Consider the following 20,870-nt stretch of genomic DNA (forward strand, 5'->3'; position numbering starts at 1 on the left):
CTGGCGGAGTATAGTGGATCCGGAATGAAACTGTCAGCCTCTGTGGGAGTTTGGCCACTGTCACAAAGAAGCACGGAATATTTCTCTCCCTGAACTGGTGGAGGAAAACTCAGAGGGCCAGGCCATTCAGTGGCAAAGCAGAGGCCAACACCAGCAGAAACAGGGACACGGACAAGGTCCTGACACTCTCAGATTTTATGGAGGAGTTGAATACCCGGGAAGCCTGCATTTTTACAAATATTGGGGTGAGATTTTTGTTTGTTTGTTTATCAAAGATAGAGTTCTTTCTTTAAGGTCTACTTCTTACCTCTTTCCTGTGGAAATCCTTGTCTAGGAAGGCACAGAACAATTGTAGTAATTGCTGCAAAGGTGGGGGAAAAAAAGAAAAAAGAAAAATCAAGGGTAGTTAAAGCCTGAAATGGAACGTTATTGAAAACCCCCTGTACGTCCTTTCTTTTTTTAATTAAACTTTTAAAATTTTAAGATAATCGTAGATTCACATGCAGTTGTAAGAAATAAAACAATGAGATCCCATGTACCCATTATGCTCTTTCCCTCAAAGGTAACATCTTGCAAAACTATATTACAGCATAAAAACAAGGATATTGACATGGATACAATCGACATACAGAGCATCTCCCTTATCCTTCACATTGCATTTTTATAGCCACATCTACTTCCCTCCCACACCCACTCACTCTTTAAACCCTGGCCAACCACTACTTTGTTCTCTGTTTCTATAATTTTGTCATTTCAAGAATATTACATAAATAGAACCATGCAGCATGTAATCTTTTGGGATTGGCTTTTTTCGCACAGCATAACTCCCTGGGGATTTATCCAAGTTGTTGCGTGTACCCATAGTTTGTTCCTTTTTATTGCTGAGTAGAATTCCATGGTATGGATGTACCACAGTTTACTTAACTATTCCTCTGTTGAAAGACACCTGGGTTGTTTCCAATTTTTGGAATGAAGTTCCAAATGAAGTATTCTATTATAAATTATGGCTGTAAACATGCCTGTATATTTTTGTGTGTGATGGTAAATTTTCATTCCCCTAGGAAAAATACCTATGAGGACAATGGCTGGGTTGCTTGGCGGTTGTAGGTTTAGTCTTTTAAGAAACCGCCACACTGTCTTTCTGCTGTACCATTTTACATCCCTACCAGCAAGGTATAAGTGTTTATTCTAAAATATATAAGGAAAGGAGAAGGAACTGGGTATTTAAAACTATTTGAAAAAGAAGAATAAACCAGGAGCGTTTGGTGGTTTTCAGTATACAAGTCCTGAACAGGTTGTGTTACATTTACACCTAATTCTCTTTCTTTAATGACTGTAAATGATAATGCATTTAAAGTTTTAGTTTCCATGTGTTTATTGCTAGTATCCAAATATACAATTGATTTTCTTTTGATTTGATATACATTTAATGGGGCTTTTTTGAATAGCAGAAGTTTTACATTATTTTTAACATCATTATTGGAGTATAATTGCTTTACAATGGTGTGTTAGTTTCTGCTCTATAACAAAGTGAATCAGCTACACATATACATATGTCCCCATATCCCCTCCCTCTTGCGTCTCCCTCCCACCCTCCCTATCCCACCCCTCTAGGTGGTCACAAAGCACGGAGCTGATCTCCCTGTGCTATGCGGCTGCTTCCCACTAGCTATCTATTTTACGTTTGGTAGTGTATATATGTCCTTGCATGTTGATCTACAACCTGCAATTTTGCTAAACTCACTTATTAGTTACAATTTTTTGCTTTTTTGGTTTTGATAGGTTCCTTGGGGTTTCCTTTGTAGACAAAAGTGGCCTCTGCAAATAGGGACAATTTTAGCTCTTTCTTTCTGATCTGCATGCCTTTTATTTCCTTTTCTTGCCTAATTATACTGGCTAGCCTTCCAGCACTATGCTGAATAACAGTGGTGAGTGTGGACATCCTTGCCTTATTACTGATCTCAGGGGGAAAGCATTCAGTCTTTCACCGTTAAGTACAGTCTAAACTATAAGGTTTTGTAGGTGTTCTTTACCCAGTTGAGGAAGTTTCCCTATATTCAGTGTTCTGAGAGTTTTAATCATGAATTGGATTTTAAACATTTTTTTTCTTCTTTGATTGGTATGATCATGTGATTTTTACTCTTTCTCCTGGTATTTTAGTGGACTGCTTTAATTGGTTTTTGGATTAAACAGTCTTGCATCCCTAGAATAAACCTCACTTGGTTGTATTGTATACTTCTTTTTATATATTGCTGAATTCTATTTGTTAATCTTGTGTTAAGGATTTTTGCATATATATTCATGACGGATATTGGTATAAACTTCTCTTTTTGAATGTCTTTGTCTGGTTTTTTTTTTTTTTTTTTACATCTTTATTGGAGTATAATTGCTTTACAATGGTGTGTTAGTTTCTGCTTTATAACAAAGTGAATCAGTTATACATATACATATGTTCCCATATCTCTTCCCTCTTACGTCTCCCTCCCTCCCACCCTCCCTATCCCGCCCCTCCAGGTGGTCACAAAGCACCGAGCTGATCTCCCTGTGCTATGCGGCTGCTTCCCACTAGCTATCTACCTTACATTTGGTAGTGTATATATGTCCACGCCACTCTCTCGCTTTGTCACAGCTTACCCTTCCCCCTCCCCATATCCTCAAGTCCATTCTCCAGTAGGTCTGTGTCTTTATTCCTGTCTTACCCCTAGGTCCTTCGTGACATTTTTTTTCTTAAATTCCATACATATGTGTTAGCATATGGTATTTGTCTTTCTCTTTCTGACTTACTTCACTCTGTATGACAGACTCTAGGTCTATCCACCTCATTACAAACAGCTCAATTTCGTTTCTTTTTATGGCTGAGTAATATTCCATTGTATATATGTGCCACATCTTCTTTATCCATTCATCCAATGATGGACACTTAGGTTGTTTCCATCTCCGGGCTATTGTAAATAGAGCTGCAATGAACATTTTGGTACATGACTCCTTTTGAATTATGGTTTTCTCCGGGTCTATGCCCAGGAGTGGGATTGCTGGGTCAAGTGGTAGTTCTATTTTTAGTTTTTTAAGGAACCTCCATAATGTTCTCCACAGTGGCTGTATCAATTTACATTCCCACCAACAGTGCAAGAGTGTTCCCTTTTCTCCACACCCTCTCCAGCATTTATTGTTTCTAGATTTTTTGATGATGGCCATTCTGACTGGTGTGAGATGATATCTCATTGTAGTTTTGATTTGCATTTCTCTAATGATTAATGATGTTGAGCATGCTTTCATGTGTTTGTTGGCACTCTGTATATCTTCTTTGGAGAAATGTCTATTTAGGTCTTCTGCCCATTTTTGGATTGGGTTGTTTGTTTTTTTGATATTGAGCTGCATGAGCTGCTTGTAAATTTTGGAGATTAATCCTTTGTCAGTTGCTTCATTTGCAAATATTTTCTCCCATTCTGAGGGTTGTCTTTTGGTCTTGTTTATGGTTTCCTTTGCTGTGCAAAAGCTTCGAAGTTTCATTAGGTCCCATGTGTTTATTTTTGTTTTTATTTCCATTTCTCTACAAGGTGGGTCAGAAAGGATCTTGCTGTGATTTATGTCATAGAGTGTTCTGCCTAGGTTTTCCTCTAAGAGTTTGATAGTTTCTGGCCTTACATTTAGGTCTTTAATCCATTCTGAGCTTATTTTTGTGTATGGTGTTAGGGAGTGATCTAATCTCATACTTTTACATGTACCTGTCCAGTTTTCCCAGCACCACTTATTGAAGAGGCTGTCCTTTCTCCACTGTACATTCCTGCCTCCTTTATCAAAGATAAGGTGACCATATGTGCGTGGGTTTATCTCTGGGCTTTCTATCCTGTTCCATTGATCTATCTTTCTGTTTTCATGCCAGTACCATACTGTCTTGATTACTGTAGCTTTGTAGTACAGTCTGAAGTCAGAGAGCCTGAGTGCTGCAGCTCCTTTTTTCTTTCTCAAGATTGCTTTGGCTATTCGGGGTCTTTTGTGTTTCCATACAAATTGTGAAATTTTTTGTCCTAGTTCTGTGAAAAATGCCACTGGTAGTTTGTTAGGGATTGCATTGAATCTGTACACTGCTTTGGGTAGTAGAGTCATTTTCACAATGTTGATTCTTCCAATCCAAGAACATGTTATATCTCTCCATCTATTTGTATCATCTTTAATTTCTTTCATCAGTGTCTTATAATTTTCTGCATACAGGTCTTTTGTCTCCAGAGGTAGGTTTATTCCTAGACATTTTATTCTTTTTGTTGCAATGGTACATGGGAGTGTTTTCTTGATTTCACTTTCAGACTTTTCATCATGAGTGTATAGGAATGCCAGAGATTTCTGTGCATTAATTTTGTATCCTGCTACTTTACCAAATTCATTGATTAGCTCTAGTAGTTTTCTGGTAGCATCTTTAGGATTCTCTATGTATAGTATCATGTCATCTGCAAACAGTGACAGCTTTACTTCTTCTTTTCCGATTTGGATTTCTTTTATTTCCTTTTCTTCTCTGATTGCTGTGGCGAAAACTTCCAAAACTATGTTGAATAATAGTGGTGAGAGTGGGCAACCTTGTCTTGTTCCTGATCTTAGTGGAAATGGTTTCAGTTTTTCACCATTGAGGACAATGTTGGCTGTGGGTTTGTCATATATAGCCTTTATTATGTTGAGGAAAGTTCCCTCTATGCCTACTTTCTGCAGGGTTTTTACCATAAATGGGTGTTGAATTTTGTCGAAAGCTTTCTCTGCATCTATTGAGATGATCATATGGTTTTTCTCCTTCAATTTGTTAACATGGTTTATCACATTGATTGTTTTGCGTATATTGAAGAATCCTTGCATTCCTGGAATAAACCCCACTTGATCATGATGTATGATCCTTTTAATGTGCTGTTGGATTCTGTTTGCTAGTATTTTGTTGAGGAGTTTTGCATCTATGTTCATCAGTGATATTGGCCTGTAGTTTTCTTTCTTTTGACATCCTTGTCTGGTTTTGGTATCAAGGTGATGATGGTGGCCTCGTAGAATGAGTTTGGGAGTGTTCCTCCCTCTGCTATATTTTGGAAGAGTTAGAGAAGGATAGGTGTTAGCTCTTCTCTAAATGTTCGATAGAATTAGCCTGTGAAGCCATCTGGTCCTGGGCTTTTGTTTGTTGGAAAATTTTTAATCACAGTTTCAATTTCAGTGCTTGTGATTGGTCTGTTCATATTTTCTGTTTCTTCCTGATTCAGTCTTGGCAGGTTGTGCATTTCTAAGAATTTGTCCATTTCTTCCAGGTTGTCCATTTTACTGGCATAGAGTTGCTTGTAGCAATCTCTCATGATCTTTAGTATTTCTGCAGTGTCAGTTTTTACTTCTCCTTTTTCATTTCTAATTCTATTGATTTGAGTCTTCTTCCTTTTTTTCTTGATGGGTCTGGCTAATGGTTTATCAATTTTGTTTATCTTCTCAAAGAACGAGGCTTTAGTTTTATTGATCTTTGCTATCGTTTCCTTCATTTCTTTTTCACTTATTACTGTTCTGCTTTTTATGATTTCTTTCCTTCTGCTAACATTGGGGTTTTTTTGTTCTTCTTTCTCTAATTGCTTTAGGTGCAGGGTTAGGTAGTTTATTCGAGATGTTTCCTGTTTCTTAAGGTAGGATTGTATTGCTATAAAATTCCCTCTTAGAACTGCTTTTGCTGCATACCATAGATTTTGGGTCATCGTGTCTCCATTGTCATTTGTTTCTAGGTATTTTTTGATTTACTCTTTGATTTCTGCAGTGATCACTTCGTTATTAAGTAGTCTATTGTTTAGCCTCCATGTGTTTCTATTTTTTACAGCTCTTTTCCTGTAATTGATATCTAGTCTCATAGCGTTGTGGCCAGAAAAGATACTTGAAACAATTTCAATTTCAATTGTTAAATTTACCAAGGCTTGACTTGTGACCCAAGATATGATCTATCCTGGAAAATGTTCCATGAGCACTTGAGAAAAATGTGTATTCTGTTGTTTTTGGATGGAATGTCCTATAAATATCAATTAAGTCCATCTTGTTTAATGTATCATTTAAAGCTTGTGTTTCCTTATCTATTTTCATTTTGGATGATCTGTCCATTGGTGAAAGTGGGGTGTTAAAGTGCCCTACTATGAATGTGTTACTGTCGATTTCCCCTTTAATGGCTGTTAGTATTTGCCTTATGTATTGAGGTGCTCCTATGTTGGGTGCATAAATATTTACAATTGTTATATCTTCTTCTTGGATCGATCCCTTGATCATTATGTACTGTCCTTCTTTGTCTCTTCTAATAGTCTTTATTTTAAAGTCTATTTTGTCTGATATGAGAATTGCTACTCCAGCTTTCTTTTGGTTTCCGTTTGCATGAAATATCTTTTTCCATCCCCTTACTTTCAGTCTGTATGTGTCTCTAGGTCTGAAGTGGGTCTCTTTTAGACAGCAAATATATGGGTATGTTTTTGTATCCATTCAGCCAATCTGTGTCTTTTGGTGGGAGCATTCAGGCCATTTACATTTAAGGTAATTATTGATATGTATGTTACTATTCCCATTTTCTTAATTGTTTTGGGTTCGTTATTGTAGGTCTTTTCCTTCTCTTGTGTTTCTTGCCTAGAGAAGTTCCTTTAGCAGTTGTTGTAAAGCTCGTTTGGTGGTGCTGAACTCTCTCAACTTTTGCTTGTCTGTAATGGTTTTAATTTCTCCATGAAATCTGAATGAGATCCTTGCTGGGTAGAGTAATCTTGGTTGCAGGTTTTTCCCCTTCATCACTTAAAATATGTCCTGCCAGTCCCTTCTGGCTTGCAGAGTTTCTGCTGAAAGATCAGCTGTTAACCTTATGGGGATTCCCTTGTGTGTTATTTGTTGTTTTTCCCTTGCTGCTTTTAATATGTTTTCTTTGTATTTAATTTTTGACAGTTTGATTAATATGTGTCTTGGCGTATTTCTCCTTGGATTTTTCCTGTATGGGACTCTCTGTACTTCCTGGACTTGATTAACTATTTCCTTTCCCATATTAGGGAAGTTTTCAACTATAATCTCTTCAAATATCTTCTCAGTCCCTTTCTTTTTCTCTTCTTCTTCTGGAACCCCTATAATTCGAATGTTGGTGCATTTAATGTTGTCCCATAGGTCTCTGAGACTGTCCTCAGTTCTTTTCATTCTTTTTTCTTTATTCTGTTCTGCAGTAGTTATTTCCACTATTTTATCTTCGAGGTCACTTATCCGTTCTTCTGCCTCAGTTATTCTGCTATTGATCCCATCTAGAGTATTTTTAATTTCATTTACTGTGTTGTTCATCATTGTTTGTTTCATCTTTAGTTCTTCTAGGTCCTTGTTAAATGTTTCTTGCATTTTCTCTATTCTATTTCCAAGATTTTGGATCATCTTTACTATCATTATTCTGAATTCTTTTTCAGGTAGACTGCCTATTTCCTCTTCATTTGTTAGGTCTGGTGGGTTTTTAGCTTGCTCCTTCATCTGCTGTGTGTTTTTCTGTCTTCTCATTTTGCTTATCTTACTGTGTTTGGGGTCTCCTTTTTGCAGGCTGCAGGTTCGTAGTTCCTCCTGTTTTTGATGTCTGTCTCCAGTGGCTAAGGTTGGTTCAATGGGTTGTGTAGGCTTCCTGGTGGAGGGGACTAGTGCCTGTGTTGTGGTGGATGAGGCTGGATCTTGTCTCTCTAGTGGGCAGGTTCACGTCTGGTGGTGTGTTTTGGGGTGTCTGTGGCCTTACTATGATTTTAGGCAGCCTCTCTGCTAATGGGTGGGGTTGTGTTCCTGTCTTGCTAGTTGTTTGGCATAGGTTGTCCAGCACTGTAGCTTGCTGGTCGTTGAGTGAAGCTGGGTGCTGGTGCTGAGATGGAGATCTCTGTGAGATTTTCGCCGTTTGATATTATGTGGAGCTGAGAGGTCTCTTGTGGGCCAGTGTCCTGATGTTGGCTCTCCCACCTCAGAGGCATAGCACTGACTCCTGGTGCAGCACCAAGAGCCTTTCATCCACCCGGCTCAGAATAAAAGGGAGAAAAAAATAGAAAGAAAGAATTAGTAGAAGAAAGAAAGAAGGAAAGAAAGAAAGAAGCAAGGGAGGGAGGGAGGGAGGGAGGAAGGAAGGAAGGAGGGAAGGAAAAAAAAGAAAGAAAGAAAATAAAGTAAAATAAAATAAATTAAGATAAAATATAATAAAGTTATTTAAATAGAAAAATAATTATTAAGAAAAAAAAATGGACGGATAGAACCCTAGGACAAATGGTGGAAGCAAAGCTATACAGACATAATCTCACACAGAAGCATACACACTCACAAAAAGAGCAAAAGGGGAAAAAATCATAAAGCTTGCTCTCAAAATCCACCTCCTCAATTTGGGATGACTCGTTGTCTATTCATGTATTCCACAGATGCAGGGTACATCAAGTTGATTGTGGAGATTTAATCCGCTGCTTCTGAGGCTGCTGGGAGAGATTTCCCTTCCTCTTCTTTGTTCTCACGGCTCCCAGGGGCTCAGCTTTGGATTTGGCCCCGCCTCTGCGTGTAGGTCGCCGGAGGGCGTCTGTTTTTCGCTCAGGCAGGACAGGGTTAAAAAAGCCGCTGATTCGGGGGCTCTGGCTCACTCAGGCCGGGGGGGAGGGAGGGGCGGGGCTGCGGCGGCAGAGGCCGGCGTGACGTTGCAGCAGCCTGAGGCGCGCCGTGCGTTCTCCCGGGGGAGTTGTCCCTGTTTCCCGGGACTCTGGCAGTGGCAGGCTGCACAGGCTCCCCGGAAGGGGGTATGGATAGTGACCTGTGCTCGCACACACGCTTCTTGGTGGTGGCAGCAGCAGCCTTAGCGTCTCATGCCCGTCTCTGGGGTCTGCGCTGTTAGCCGCGGCTCGCGCCCATTTCTGGAGCTCCTTTAAGCAGCGCTCTTAATCCCCTCTCCTCGCGCACCAGGAAACAAAGAGGCAAGAAAGAGTCTCTTGCCTCTTCGGCAGGTCCAGACTTTTCCCCGGACTCCCTCCCGGCTAGCCGTGGCGCACTAACCCCCTGCAGGCTGTGTTCACGCCGCCAACCCCAGTCCTCTCCCTGCGCTCCGACCAAAGCCCGAGCCTCCGCTCCCAGCCCCCGCCCGCCCCGGCGGGTGAGCAGACAAGCCTCTCGGCCTGGTGAGTGCCGGTCGGCACCGATGCTCTGTGCGGGAATCTTTCTGCTTTGCCCTCCGCACCCGTTGCTGTGCTCTCCTCCACGGCCCCAAAGCTTCCCCCCCCCGCCACCCGCAGTCTCCGCCCGCGAAGGGGCTTCCTAGTGTGTGGGAACCTTTCCTCCTTCACAGCTCCCTCCCACTGGTGCAGGTACCGTCCCTAACCTTTTGTTACTGTTTATTCTTTTTCCTTTTGCCCTACCCAGGTACATGGGGGGTTTCTTGCCTTTTGGGAGTTCTGAGGTCTTCTGCCAGCGTTCAGTAGGTGTTCTGTAGGAGTTGTTCCACGTGTAGATGTATTTCTGGTGTATCTGTGGGGAGGAAGGTGATCTCTGCGTCTTACTCTTCCGCCATCTTCCCGGAAGCCCCCCCACCCCCCGCCTTTGTCTGGTTTTAGTGTAAGGGTAATACAAGCTTCATAAAACAAATTGGGATATGTTCCCTCCTCTTCCACTTCCCAGCATAAATTGTGTAGAACTGGTGTAAAATCTCTAACCTTTTGGTAGAATTTGGGGGGGACTAGTTTTTTCTTTGGAGGGAAAATTTTAAATTATTAATTCAATTTCATAATATTTATAGAGCTATTCAGTTGAGTTATTTCATAAATGTGAGTTGTGGTAGTTCGTTTTTGAGGACTTCTCACATTTTATCAAATTTTTGTGGGTAGAGTTGTTTGTAGTATTCTCTTATTATTATTTTAATAGATAGAGGGTCTGTAATGATATCCACTGTTTCCTTTCTGATAATGGTAGTTTGTGTCTTAGCTCTTTTTTTCCTCTTGTCAGTCTTGCCAGAGGTTTTACATTTTATCGATCTTTTCAAAGAAACAGCTCTATTTCCTTGCTTTTCTCTATTTTTTTCTATTTTATTTTCATTGATTTCTGCTCTGATCTTTATTACTTCCTTCCTTCTATTTGCTTCAGGTTTATCTTATTTTGCTAGGTTCTTGAGGTGGGAGCTTAGATTGTTGATTGGAGGCATTTCGTCTTTTCTATTCATATATATATATATTTTTTTTTTTTTTTTTTTTGCGGTACACGGGCCTCTCACTGTTGTGGCCTCTCCCGCTGCGGAGCACAGGCTCCGGACGTGCAGGCTCAGCGGCCGTGGCTCACGGGCCCAGCCGCTCCATGGCATGTGGGATCTTCCCAGACCGGGGCATGAACCCGTGTCCCCTGCATCGGCAGGCGGACTCTCAACCACTGCGCCACCAGGGAAGCCCGAGTGTGTCTCTTTTTATAGCTTTTTTTTAGTAGCCGATTTAGGTGTTATATTATTCATACATAAATTGTCACAGTGTCCTAGTCTCACTTTACCAGTTGAGTGAAGCATAGAAATTTGTTTCCCTTTATGGCCCTTTGCTCTCTCCCACTAACAATATAATGTTCTCCAGTATTTCCTTTACGTACATTTAGACCACATCAGATAGTGCTCCAATTTTTGTTTCTGCCATCAAACAGAATTTAGGAAAATCGAGAAGAGAGGGAGAATATATTATATTTTTTCTGTGCTCTTTCTTCCTGCTTTTCCAAGGTTCTTTTTTTCATTATTCCTTTCTGTTTAGAGAACTTACTTTATTCATTATTTTAGGTTAGCTCTACTGGCAACAAATTTCTTCAGTTTTTCTTCATCTGAAAGTGTCTTGATTTCCTCTTCATTTTTAAAGAAAATTTTCACTGGATATAGGATTCTGGGTTAACAATTCTTTTCTTTCAGTACTTGAAAAATATTGTGCCACTTCCTTCTGGCCACCATATTGTCATTCAGATTGGTTTCCCCCCATAGATAACATGTTTCTTTCTGGATGCTTTCAAGACTTTTTTTCTTTCTCTTTGATTTTCAGACTTTGACAGTACTGTGTCCTGGATGGATTTCTTTATGTTAATTCTATTTAGGGTTTGCTCAGCTTCCTTAATCTGTAGTTTTACATCTCTCAACAAATTTGAGAGTTTTCAGCCATTATTTCTTACAGGAATATTTTAGCCTTGCTTTCTTTCTCCTCTCATTCTGGGAATCCAGTGAAATAGCATTAAATTTTAGGTTACAATCCCACAGACTCCAGAGGCTGTGTTGATCGTTTTCAGCTATCTCATCTTTGTTGCTCAGACTGAGTAATTTCTGTTGTTCTATCTTCACGTCCACATATTCTTTCCTCCATTTCATCCATTTTGATGTTGAGCCTATCTATTACATGTTTGGTTATTGTACTTTTCACTTATAAAACTTCCATTTGACTTTTATTTATATCTTCTGTTTCTTTGCTGAGAATTTCTACTTTTTCATTTGCTTCAGGCATTTTCATAACTGCTCACTGAGGTATTTTATCACAGCTGCTTTAAAATCTTTATCAGATAACTCTAACATCTCTGTCATCTTGGTGTTAGCATCTATTGTATTTTTTTACTCAGTTTGAGACCTTTCTGGTTCTTGATACAATGATGAGTGATTTTTTTTATTGACTCCTGGACATTTTTAGTATTGTTATGAGACTCTGGGTCTTATTCAAACCTTCTGTTTTAGTTGGCTTCTTTTGACACTACTCCAGCAGAAGTGAGGTTGCCACCTTCTTTCTGCAGGGCAGGGTAGAGTCCAGGTTCACCATTTGGCCTCCTTTGACACTCAAGGGTGATGGGGCTCTTCATTACTACTGCGTGGGGGTGAAAACTCTGGCTCCTCACTAGGCTGTACCTCCCTGGCTGGGAGAAGTTGGAGTTTGTCATTTACTGCTCCCCACTGACACCATCTGGGAGTGGCCTAGTTATTGCCGGGCAATAGCAAATATCCTGATTCTTCACTAGGCTTCTGAAACACTACTTGGGTGATTGGGGCATTTCTTTACACCTGGTAAGGGTGGAGGTCTAGGCTTCCCACTCAGCCTTTGCTGGAATAGGTGGGAGTGGGGCCACAGGCTTTTCTGTAGTATTTAGCTGGAGGAGAGCAGTTATTGTCTAACAGTTTCCCGTCTTGTAGGTGGTCCCTTTCCTGATCCTTTGGCTAAAAGAGCAGGCTCTGTTGAGGCTTTTTTTTTTTTGTCTGCACCATTGGCATTTCCAGGCTTCCATCATCTTCTACTCTAAGTCTGGAATGTAAAAGGTAAAAAAAAAAAAAATCTGGGGAACTCACCTCCATGTCATTTCTTGGATCCTGAAGCCCAAGCTAGTCTGCCTTCTCCTCTCCACCCTTCAGAGTCTCCTTATGTTTATTTCGTATATAATGTCAATGGCTTTCAGATATACTTAGTGGGAGGAATAGGTAAATTGCACCTACTCTATCTTCCCGGAAGTCCACTGATGTATCTTTAAGACTTATTTTGGAAGTTTTTCTTATACGGATAAAAGGAATAGAGACTCTCGCTTTCTTTAAGCCCTTGTTGCCTTGCGAAGGCCTTTTCAATGGTCATCCAATTAGAGCAGAGCCTATCTGACTGTCAGTTCCCAAAAGTAAACCTGAGGCAGGGATTTAGGTGAAAGGGATGTATTAGGAAGTAAATAACCAGTAGGGGAGTGAGGAAGTGGGACTGGGAAATGAAGGAAGCCAACAAGGGTGCATTACCCACAGAGTAACGTTAGCTTGAGCTCTCAGTGAGCAGTGGAGACGGTGCATGAGTCCCCTCTGTGTTTTCCTAATCAGAGGCAAGGGCAGGGGCAGCTTCACGAGAGTCCACGGTCATACAGGGCTCCACACTCGGAAGAGCCCCATACTTAGTTTAGTGTTCTGCTCCCATCATTTTGAAATTCTTAATAATTTCTTAACAAGGGGCCCTACATTTTCATTTTGCACTGGGACCTACAAATTATATAGTCAAGTAGTGGAATATTTATACCTACTTCCATTGGAGGGACGTAAATTCCTAGACATTCTGGGTTCTTCTTTAGCTCAGGGATGCTGGGTTGCACAGTATCTCCCCAAAATGCACGCCTACCAGAACCTCACAGTTTTATTTGAAGATAGGATCTTTGCAGATATAATCAGTTAAAATGAGATCATACTGGATTAGGGTGGGCCTTAATCCAATGACTGGTATCCTTATAAGAAGTGAAAACAGATACACACACACGTGCACACACGCACACACACAGGGGAGAATGTCATGTGAAGACAGAAGCAGCAGTAGGAGTGAACACCGAGGGTCACCAGCAGCCCACCAGAAGCTAGGACATGCGTGGAGCAGTTTCTCCTGCAGAGTCTCCAAAAGGAACGAACCCTGCTAACACTTTGATTTTGGACTTTCAAACTCTTTAACTGGGAGAGAATAAATTTCTGTTGTCTTAAGCCATCCAATTTATTACAGCCCTTAGAAACTAGGACACCAGGCAAGGGAAACTCCAGGTCTTGGCCGTTGGGAGTGAAGGCACACCTGGACCATCCTGCAAAAAACTGACAAAGGATCTGAGGGGCAGGGCAGAGCCTTGCTGGGGCCAGGCCCTCTGGCCTTGGCCTTTCATTTAACCAAACCAACCTCTCCTCTCTACAATGAGCATGTGGCCTAATGACCCAGCCAAGGAGGAGCCATTCAGCCAATAGGGGTGTGGGGCTCCGGTGAACCAGAGAGGCTGACCCCACTTAATTGCATTTGCATTCAAATTTTACAAAACCAAGCAATCGCAACCAAACGTGGCCTGTCAGAGGGCCAAATTCAGCAGCTTCTGTGCCTGGAAATTGCGCTTCTGGCCCAGAAAATCGTGTTACAGCTGTTCTCTGGAGTGAAGATTCTTCTATCCCAAAGGCAAGCCAGCTTTATTCACAACTCTATTGTTCAGTGTTCTCAGCTATTCATAAATATCTCCCCCAAAGGCTCTAAGGGTTCTGAAATTCCTAGCTGACTTACTTCTTGGGTTAAGATATTAAAGTTTTTTGCTTTATTGCAAATATCGTTAATGTCTCGGTCTACTAAAGCAATGGAAAAATAATTCGAATTATTAATACATTACCACATAATCTCTCTGAAGACCTTGCAGAGCCTTAAGCATGTAGGATGCTAAGCAGGTACATTTTGATGAGAATCAGGAGAGCGTGAACCATAGGCCACTGCCAGGGAGTGTAGTCCAGGCTGAGTGACCCTGAACAAGACGGCAGGCAGCAGGGGAAGGAGTGTGCTACGAGTTGGAGGGGAGGTTACATAGATAAATAAAAAGGAGGGCTTCCCTGGTGGCGCAGTGGTTGAGAGTCCGCCTGCCGATGCAGCGGACACGGGTTCGTGCCCCGGTCTGGGAAGATCCCACATGCTGCGGAGCGGCTGGGCCCGTGAGCCATGGCCGCTGGGCCTGCGTGTCCGGAGCCTGTGCTCCGCAACGGGAGAGGCCACAACAGTGAGAGGCCCATGTACCGCAAAAAAAAGAGAGAGAGAATTTAAAAACACCTTATCAGGTCGAGAGAATATAGAGACCACAAAAGAAAAGAAAAATCCCTTTCCTCCTAGTAAACAAAGGGGTCCACATTTTCATCTTGCACTGGGCCCCATACATGATGTAGCCAGTCTTGACAGCAACGTCCCAATATAATTGTGTATATAGGCCACTTGCTCAGGCAGGGAGCCCCTGAGCAACTTGCTGGCGCACTTAACACAAGCTCCAACACACTTAAGACATATCTGTAATACTAATAGTAGTGTCCCAGGGACAAACAGTCTGTCCACACCACTCTCAACACCCTCCAGTCTTTGACCCGCTCTGCAGCTCAGAACTATGCAAACCAGCTACGGACTCTCTCACGTAGAGCCTCAGCTCAGCCTTTCCTGTGAAGGAGCTGTAACACATACTCTTAGATTTGTGATATTCTATATATGAATAAATTATGTTAATTTTTTCACAGCTAAACTCCTTCAGTAGACTCACTGGGAGGAACATAACAAGTAGTCCTGAGCGCATCTCTTAACCCTGGCCTTCTATGGAAACGTGGAGGAGATGCCCAAGTTGTTACGTTCTGCTGGCTTTTGACCCTTGACTTCCACAGATCAAGGCTGCAGCGTTACCCCCCTATGCCTGAGGATGTGCAAGCCTTTTCAGATTAAACACTATTGCTGTCCAAAGTGGGGCTTTTTTTTTTTGCTCCAAGTCTACCATGATCTTTCCTGTGGTCTCTCCACTTACTTGTGTTGCTCCAGGGATATTCAGCCCTGCTCTTGTTGCTGCGTCCAGCACCAGCTGACCGGTAGGACAAGCTCCTCCTGGGCCTGCTCCAGGACAGCTGGCAGGAACAGAGGCGATGCACTTGAGCCCTGTAGCCTGGGCACGGAAGGGAAGCAGGTGAGCCGGGCAGGGGCAGCTGGGGTAAGGGGGTTCTGCTGCCCCGTGACCGGCAGACCTTGGGGCACAGAGAGCAGCAGGACGCACCCAAAGGACAGCCGTAGGCTTCCTGATGCCTGTCCATTTGCAGTCCGTGGAGGGGCATAGAGAATATGCTTGTGACTGTGTTCGCAGAAAAAATTAAAGCACAAATGAAGAGCCTGCCTCTGTGGGGACCCCGAAGTGACCGGAGGCTGCACCCACAGCCCAGCTCACTATGGCTACAGTCCTCCGGGTCCCTAGCAAATGAGCTCAGACAACTTAAGATACTTGCTTAACCCACTTCCTCAAGTCACAATAAAGCAAACGCTCCGATGGGACTAATGCAGATGGGTATGAGGGACTTTACTGGGATGATGCAAATCTTCTAAAATTGAATTGTGGTAATGGTTGCACAACTCTGTACCTTTGCTAAAAGGCATTGAATTGTACACTTAAATAGGTGACTTTTATGATACATAAATTATACCTTGATAAAGCTCTTTAAAGAAAAAAAGAGAAACAGACTTTCTCATTCCCTTGAGAATTCCTGTCCATTCAGATCCCAGCTCCAGATTGCATCTATGTTCTTGTTTTTGAATCAATTTTATGGAGGTATAATTTGCATATAAATAAATGTATAGCTTGATGAGTTTTGACAAGTGTACATATCTGTGTAATCACTGTCACAATCATGATATAGCACATTTCTGTTCTCCCAAAAAGTTCCCTCTGACTGACTCACTGCAGTCAATTCAGCCGCCGCCTCAGGCCAACACTGATCTGTTTTTTGTCAGTGTAGATTAGTTTCAAGTCTTCTAGAATTTCATGTATACGTACTCTTTCGTGCCTGGCTTCTTTTGCTCAACGTAATGTTTTTGAGAATCATCCTTTGCCCCTCTTTAAAAACCAAACAAAATAAACTTGTGTTGGTGGTTTCTTTAAAGTGAGACAGCATCTCTTTGATGTCTCTTTGATAAGAACAAGTTTTCTGAACTAAGAAACAACTTTCCTTCATTAGCCTAAGGCTCCTAGCTGATAATATTTTCCTTAGTACTGAGTTCGGAAGAGAAAATTTCACTTCTAATTTAGAATGAATTTTTATATTATCTCTGTTCAATTTTTTTAAAAAGTGAAAGAGAAACAGGGCCAGGTTGGAGGGAAAGAAACACACTGAGACAAAAGTATTTTAAACTAAAACACCTCCCTAAAGATATCACACATTTAAAGCTTTCAAACTAGGTGAGTAATTCCTCAGGAAAGGCAGAATGTTTCAAGTTATGGCGTGTAGTAGACACTCAAGTCACTGTTGAAAGATTGAATGAATTTGAAAAAATTTATAGTACTCACAGGAACAGACAGTGTCTCTCCAAACTCGCCTAAATCGCTGAATGAAGCAGTCCGTGTGAAATCTGCCTTTCATCGTGGGCAAGTTTTGCTCACAAGATAGCAAGCGGTCACTTTGAAGATGCAGAGTGACTTTTAAAAATAGCCGAACCAAATGGAACAAAATGTGGGTGTTGGCTGCCGTAGAAGGAGTGTGCTGTGTCGAAAGTGAGGCCACGAGCTGTTATTGAAGCCAAAGGGTTGACCTCAAATGGTTTAAGCCACTTGGGGAAGGAGATGAGACCATGAGAATGAGCAGAAGTGGGGTCCAGGCAGAGCGCACAGACCCCCATCTCTGCCTCCCACCAGAGAAGAAAATCGCTCCATTGATACTGTCCAAAGAGGTCAGGTGTTTCTCTGCACTGTACCCTAACAACACAGCCCATCTCCAGAAGTTTCCAAGAATGTGCTCCCAGAAGTCTGTTTCCATAACTAGCCCATATACTGGCATCTGAAGCCTCTGCTTGGGCTTCCCTCTCCCTGCCATTCTAACTAATTGTATCATTTTTTTCAAGTGTTTCAACTTAGAAGAGCACCTGGGAGTCTAAACTAGCTGCTTTATTTGCTTTCTTTGTTCCCTGCTGTTCCCAGCTTCCATTAGGGATCATCTTCCTTGGACAATCTAACTATTGTCTTTGATTCACTTTGGGTCACCCAGATTCCACAGCCTCCTTATTCCTTTTCCCATGACCACTTGGAACTACCACCTCACTGGCTCATCCCATATCAACTCCAGGCCCAATCCCTGCTGGCAGCAAGGGCGGAAATGGTTTCCACCTACGTGAGTTTACACAGGCACTTTCTACCCAAAGAGCCTTTACCCAATGCAGGACCTGCTCCTGTTTTTCCCCGGGTATTGTGGAATGAATCGTGTCCTACCCAAAGAAAATGTGTTGAAGTCTTAACCCCCAGTACTTCAGGGTGTGACTTTGTTAGGAACGAGGATCATTGTAGATGTTAGCAGTTAAGATGAGGTCATGCTGGAGTCGGCTTCTAAACCAATGTGACTGGTATTCTTGTAAGAAGACAGCGTGTGAAGACACAGACACACAGAGAGAAAGCCATGTTACGATGAAGGTAGAGATTGGAGCTATGCAGCTGCAAGCCAGGGCACATCAAAGATTGCCAGCAACCCACAAGAAGCTAGAAAGAGGCAAGGAAGGATAACTCCCCTATAGGCTTCAGGGGTGCATGGCCCTGCCCACACCTTGATTTTGGACTTCTAGCTTCTACAACCATGAGACAATAAATTTCTGTTTTCTTAAGCATCTCAGTTTGTGGTACTTTCTTAGGGAAGCCCTAAGAAACTAATACAATGAGTAACTCTCATTTGCATCTGACTTTCACTGTAATAGGGAAAAAACAAATCTGACTCCAATTGGATCTGTTTCTTTTACTTTAATCTTTGTATTCTATTGCTTTTGCTACAAGTTAAGAATGTTGCCTATGGCCTGAAATATACAGGAGAGCCCATTCTCAAGGCTATAAACTTTAAAGGTGTAACACTTTTCCATCCTTACCCAGATAAAAAGTTGAAGAACAGAGAGTAACATATTTCTTGTTGGAAGTTTACAGGAACATCGTGACCTGACCTATGTGGACAGCTGCAAGAAGGAAAGAGCCTGATGCCAAGAAGTTTGCAATAACCAACCCCACCCTCTCCCCTTTTAGTATAAAAGAAGGCTGAATTCTAACTCAGGTAAGATGGTTCTTTGGGATACGAGTCCACCATCTTCTCTGTCTGTTGGCTTTCCAAATAAAGTCACTATTCCTTGCCCCAACAACTCATTTCTCAATTTATTGGCCTGTGGTGAGGTGAGCAGTATGAGCTTGGACTTGGTAACACACCTCCTCCAGGAAGCCAGTCAGGGTTAGGAGCCACTCCTCTGAAATTGTATTTTATCCTCTGTTTAACCCCCTAGTAAAATAAGCTTTCTTAAATTATATATACACACACATATATATATTTTTTTTTCTTTTTTCACTTTCCTGGTAATTCCTTCCAAGTAAATGATCAGCGCTGATATGGTCAAAGGTATGATAGAATAGGGGAAAAAATACTAGCAAGGTTCTTCCCGACTTTTAGATTCTAAAGCCTGGGTCCTCAGGGGAATGTGGAGGACTGAAGCATAGACATCATGTTTGGGAGGAGTGAGTGAGGTTTGAGGAATGGTTCGAAAATATTCCCCCTGGTGTGGAGGGAGGAGGATGAAGAGGGGAGGAGAGGAGAGCAGAGGGTTGGAGCGTTTCAGGGAGAGAGGCTGCAACTGGCTTCCCTAGAAGAGTCCTGGGTAATGTTTGTCCAGGGTCGGGGAGGGGGAAGCAGCTCAAACCACTTTATAAGCATTTAGTCTCCACAAATTCCTGGGAGGTGTTATTATTTATAAATGAGGGAACAAGGTCTAGACAGATTAGTGACTTGCACAAAGACAAACCCCTTTGTCTTTAGGTGTGGTAGCCTCCAGGGTGGCCTCCACTGAGCCCAGCTTCCTGGTATTCATGCCCTGGCGTGGTTCCCATATTGAATCAGGATTAGTCTGTGGGACCAAGACGATATGGCAGAAATGATGGTGTTTCACTTCCAAGGCTAGGTCATAAAAGAGGGAAGCATGAGAGCAAGAGTTTGAAGGCTGGTTTTGAAGACACTTTCCCAAGGACAGAGTGATGACTTGAGGTGTCACAGGAGTCCTTGGCTCCCTGGGGAGTGGTACCTGGTCTAAAAAGATTGTGGAAAATTCAGTCCAAGAGGTAGAAAGCAAGTTCATATCTGATCAGGGAATCAGGAAAGGCCTGTGGGGCTTTGAAGGATAAGCAGGATTTTTTTATCAGCAGAGTTGATAGGAAGAAAAGAATTCCAAGTGGAGAAATTAGCATGAGCAATGGACAGATATGGGAAAGTGTGAGGCACGCTTGCTGAACAGCACACGCAGTCATACACGGAGGGGGAAGAGGGGGCAGAACGCTATCACATCATAGCAATGTCGACTGAAAAGAAAATGCATAATCTAAAAGTTGAGAATTATGTTTTATTAGGAGGACAAAACTGAGAACTTAAGCCTGGAAGACAGCCTCTCAGCTCTGAGGGACAGCTCCAAAGAGGTAAGGGAGGAGCCAAGATATATAGGAGTTTTGCAGGAAAAACTAGGTAGTCAGAACATCCAAAGATTCCTGTTAATTAAAGAAAACCAGGGTCTTCCCTGGTGGCACAGTGGTTAAGAATCCACCTGCCAATGCAGGGGACACGGGTTCGAGCCCTGGTCCGGGAAGATCCCACATGCCGTGGAGCAGCTAAGCCTGAGCACCACAACTACTGCAGCCCGTGCTCTAGAGCCCACGAGCCACAACTACTGAGCCCACATGCCACAACTACTGAAGCCCACGTGCCTAGAGCCCATGCTTCGCAACAAGAGGAGCCACCACAATGAGAAACACGCGCACCGCTACGAAGAGTAGCCCCACTCGCCGCAACTAGAGAAAGCCCATGCGCAGCAATGAAGACCCAGTGCAGCCAAAAATAAATTAAATAAATAAATTAAAAAAAAAAGAAAACCAGACATCTCAAGTGAATGAATGTAGCACTTTTCTATGTATGGGTAGATGCAAGAGTCTGGGCTCATTGAAATCGTTCCTTGTATATGCATCTTAGCTCTCTAGGGCCAGTATCCTGGCTTTTCTCCATCCTCAGGGTGCACAGTGGGGGGCTGCAGTGGCTGATGGCTTGACGGATGCAGCATCCTTTGTTTACTGATATGGCAGGGGACATTCTTTGTCCACAGGATGAAAGAGATTTGACTGGTCATTTAACCCAATTTCTTCCGTTTAGTTTTGTCTTCATGGGGTAAAGGGCTTCGAATGACAGTCTGTGGAATGTAACCATTGTTCTATGGACAGTGAGAAGACAAGGTTTGTCGGACAGCTGGGGGCAGGCTTCATTCTGAGTTAAAGAATTGGTTTCCTATTCAATAGAAGAAGAAGTGTCATGGGCTCTAGAACTCTGTTTTCTTTCCCAATTGGACTATGTGCTGTTTGATTCCTAAACCCACGCTAAGATTTCA

This window comes from Globicephala melas, chromosome 12, assembly GCF_963455315.2.
Source record: "Globicephala melas chromosome 12, mGloMel1.2, whole genome shotgun sequence".
Taxonomy (NCBI): domain Eukaryota; kingdom Metazoa; phylum Chordata; class Mammalia; order Artiodactyla; family Delphinidae; genus Globicephala; species Globicephala melas.